Here is a 4,708-nt window from a genome sequence, read left to right as displayed (position 1 = left end):
TCCAATCCCATTAAAAACCAAATTTTCTTGTAGATAATATGTTAGTTAAATTTCCTTTTGTATATATTTTGTGCTCATCCATTGTGACTGCTAATATGATGGATTTTGCCTTGAAATAACGGAGTTTTAATCGAGCTACTACCGTACAATCGGGTATTCTCTCTCCTTTTACTCTACTCAGCATGTCCCTTTCCATATATTGTTTTATAATTCTTTCCATGTTTTGAAACATTGAGGACAATGTTTAGTTTAGGTTTGGGGGTATAGAGTAGATACCACGATAATATGCCATAATTGAAAACAAAACTCCTTCTTTTTGAAAAAAAAAATAAAAAAAAATTGAAAAATTCAAAAAAATTAAAAAATGAAAAAATCATAAAAAAATGGAGCTCATTTACCTTGAAATGTTGACTCTTGTGCAAATATGTATTATTATTAGGAGTCTTAGTCTAGATATTTAGGCACCCTGATTCTAGCACAATTCACATAGTGATAAGAAATTTGCACGCGCACGATCTACCAATACATGTATGGCCTCGATCTTCAAGGTGTTGGATAGGAAGTCACGATTGCCAATCACTTTAGAATACTGAACGAAACTGGACTAGCTTGTTCTTTGGTTGGTTGGGATAGAAGATGGAGGTTACATTAAGAAAGACAACCATCGAATTTAACTGGGTGCATCAAAAAGGGCTACCTCTTGCAAAGTGTCATGTAATCTTTTGTTTCTTTATTGTTATGTATCAAACTTTGATTGAAAAAAAAAAACGATGTATATATTCAAAAAAAAAAAATATCAGAAAAATACCAAAAAAATCAAGTATTTATCAATTCCATCATCTCTTGTTCCAAAAATAAAAAGAGATTTGTCAATGTAAATAAGAGTCATGTAAATAGTCATCTTTTGTTGTTTCGTTGTAATAAGCAAGGAGGGTGTATGCCATTGATGTACAACGCGAGAAATTGTGAAATACCTCCAACTCATTCACAATTCTCGTAAAGTCCGGACAGCTAGCTAGATTTCGACCTCAGTTCTTAGCCTGAGAAACTATCTCTTGGTGATTAGTAGTCATAACTTCAGATCTTTCTTTACACATGTGTAGATACACTTTACACTCTTATCACATGTCCTTAATTGTTATCAGTGCTAGGATTGTGCCTTCGATAGCTAGATTGACATCTCCATTTTGCTGTGAGCTTAACTGTTTTGCACATGTCACGTTTGATGGAATATGAGCTTATATTTTGACCTAGAACTTTGTAGGTACGTTCTAAGCAAACCTTCACGAGACTTCAACTCGTCCACTAGGGACACTTAGTGGTTTAAAAGGCTTAGTGCATATGCTAAATGCATTCGAGAGACCAGCGACAGTGGTATAGTTAGGATTTCCTTAGTTTTGTTTTACTTGAGGACAAGTAAAATTCAGGTTTGGGGGTATTTGATGAGTGCCAAATATTGTATATATTTATCCCTTTTTGTTGGCATTTTAACTCATCTTTTATGCATTAATTCTACATTTTATCCCATATTCTGTATTTTCATTGTTTTCAAGAATAAATATTTTTATTAATTAATTTTGTATTTTTAGGTTATAAATAAAGTCGGATGAGTCGCGGAGCGAAAAGAGCAGAAAAGTAGTGAAAAGCCGGGAGAAATTACGCAAGGAAGCCGCGAAGAATGGTGCGCACAACCTCATTTTCTACACACAAAAGCGCCTCCGTTCTCAGCCATCAGATCATTTCTCAGAAGCATCCGACGGTCGCTCCTTCATAGATCATCAAAATCTGATGTCCCTGCCGAGCACCACAGCGCTGAAATTCCAAGCCTTCAGATTAGATGGTAGTTGAATCCAACGGTCGCTCCCTTGATGTGCATCGAAGTTTGATATCTCCGCCTTACACTACAGCACCTAACTCCATCAAGTACCGTTCATTTTGTTGTATCATATAATCTGACGGTCGCTCCAAGCTTCACTCCACATCACCGTCCGATCTACCTACCAGCTTCGCATCCAATGACTCAGCGTCACAGAATATCATAACTAGATACACCCGCCTCACATCCTAGTGACCGAACCCATACCACCTAACCAAACAACCCCCTTCTCCCAAACAATCGAGCCATCACCTACACCACCCCCCTCTGCAGAGCCACCTCCTGCAACTGCCGCACCACCATCATCACCACCACTCCCTGACGCCACCAAACACCACCAGCTCTCCACAACAACCCTAGCCCACATCATTATTTCCACTCTCATGAATTCTATGTTCTCCTAATCACTCAATTTCACGCCTCTCCCATGTCAGGAACCCTAGAGGTGAAATTGACAAATTAGGTGGAATAGAGTTGAAATTGAAGGCATGGAGGGCATGAGAAGAATCAGAGGAAGAATGGGTCGTCACACATGGGAGGAATTATGCCATAAAATTAGGTAATTGGCAAAACCTAATTTTACTGACTTTGGAAAAATTTGGGGAAAAAGCTAATTTTGTGTAATGAGTATAAATTGATGCTTTGGGAAGCATTAGGAAGACACTATTTACCTCTCTGGACTAGCCAGTAGAGAATTGAACAAAAATTTTATGAACTGAAAATTTCATTGCTTGAATGTTTGTATGATGCAATTTGCTTATGTGCTGTAGTCATTTGTTTTGCTGCAATTTATGTTTAACTTATCTCATTTAGTGTATGCATGTTGTCACTTCATGGTTAGCATGAGCTAATCATCTTCAGGCCAAGGCTCAGTGAAGCCTTGTGCACTGTCAAGTGTGAATGAACTAGAGAGTTGCTTCCTGTTGCTGTGTTGTGAATGTGTATTTGAGAGAGGCCAATGCTCATAGAGCCTGTGATTGGCTGTACTGTCAAAAGACAGCCAATGCTAGGGGTAGACTAGTGAGCAAGTTGGTGTTGTCTCATTTCTAGTTGTATGCTTAGGAATGAGCTTAACTTAGACCATTTCACTTGATTAGGATACAAGGTGGATCATCTGCTTTGGCTTGCCCACCACTTCTCTTTCAATCAATCTTAATTTCAGTCTTGTATGCTTGTTTCACCTGTTACTTTTCCTGCCTTTCATCTTCTTGCATTTTATAACTATTGTGCACTGAAGTCAGTGCACTGAACACAATCTTGCCTCTTGCCCTTGGCTGCCAAGCCTTGGTTATTTGTTGCTTTTTCTTAACTGCTTCTTCATTGTCTTACCCTGCATTTTTGGTTCTTTGCTTATTTTTCCCTGCTATGGTTCTTGGCCTGTTTCTCTATTGCTTTATATTGTGTTCTTGGTTGTGTGCCTGAAAGTTTGTTTGCCTTTAGCTCACTGCCTCAGTGCAGTGCTACTCTTTTTAGCCTAGGAAAACTTCTCATAAGCTCCTCTCCCTGTGGACAAACCCCTATTCACTCTTTTACTACAAATATTGACCTTGTATACTTGCAAGCATATTGTGTGCATCTTAGAATTCACACCAGTGGTAATTGCTTATATCCAAGTTGCCGCATCACACGTCGATGATCATCCATAACGTATCTCTTTGATGGAACAACGACCCATGGTAAAATGCAACGTTACCAAACCTCAAAAGTTGGTGGTTTCCTCTAGCCTCCCTGTAAGGGTCGAACACAACATCTTTGGTACTCATCGCGTCCAGATCCAATCTCATATCGATCAGTCGACGATTGTTACCGGGCTACGGAATATTATTGAACTCGTATATCTTGGCTCTAGGCTTCTCGGGATCGTCAATGTGTGTGATCTTCAAAAAGGAGCAGTCCTTGAACAATGTTGGGAAGTGTTCATAAGCCCACACCTATACCAATGTGGAATGATACATATAAGAATCAGTAAATTTTGTTTCTAAGTTCATGATAAGGGAACATGTGAACAATATACATAAGAACATAATAAGTTTAAAAAAAATATTACATGACGTAGAGTGAAATTCCCGGAAAATTGGTTTGTTTTAGCCTTAGAGTCCCTTCCCATCTCCATCATCAAATGTGCCATTACCACGGTGCCCCAAGAATAGTTATAGACATCTTCCAACGGATCCAAGTACTGAAGGTAGTTTGCAGTAACCATGTTGCCACTAGTGTCAGGGAATACCTTAGTGCCCAAGATGTATAACAGGTACGCAGCGGTTGTATAACGACTTTACGCAGGGTCCCATCCATTCTTTCCTTTGTTTTTTCAAACTTCTTCTTAAGCAACGTCAGCTTGAATGTCTTTGTCCTACTAGACTTATATACATAGAAGCTCTCCGCAGAAGTTTTGTAGTCCCAACCAAACAACTTGTTAGTCAGAGCGTGAAACTTCGACCATTCTAAGTCCAGAGACTTATCTCCTTCTTCAATTGATTTTCCGATAACATTCAAGCCTAGAATGTTCTGAGCATCTTCAGGGATGAAGGTCATCTCCCCAAAAGGGAAGTTCATGGTATCATTTTCACCATGATACCTTTCGACGAAGCAATTGATAGTCACAGAATCATGCTTCAAATAATTTACAACCAAAGCATATAGACTAGAATCCCTTACTATTGTTTGGACCTCTTCACATTCCTTAGACAAATCCCAACCATCCGCGGCTTGGTTTCGCAAACGCACACAACCTTCTTATGATCCTATAATTAGGAGACGATACAATTAAGAGATTTTACATAAATACACAACAATACATATGCACAAGATAAAAAATGCTTACATTGGTTT

This window comes from Papaver somniferum, chromosome 4 (assembly GCF_003573695.1).
Source record: "Papaver somniferum cultivar HN1 chromosome 4, ASM357369v1, whole genome shotgun sequence".
Lineage (NCBI taxonomy): Eukaryota > Viridiplantae > Streptophyta > Magnoliopsida > Ranunculales > Papaveraceae > Papaver > Papaver somniferum.
Note: the sequence above shows the minus strand (reverse complement) of the source record.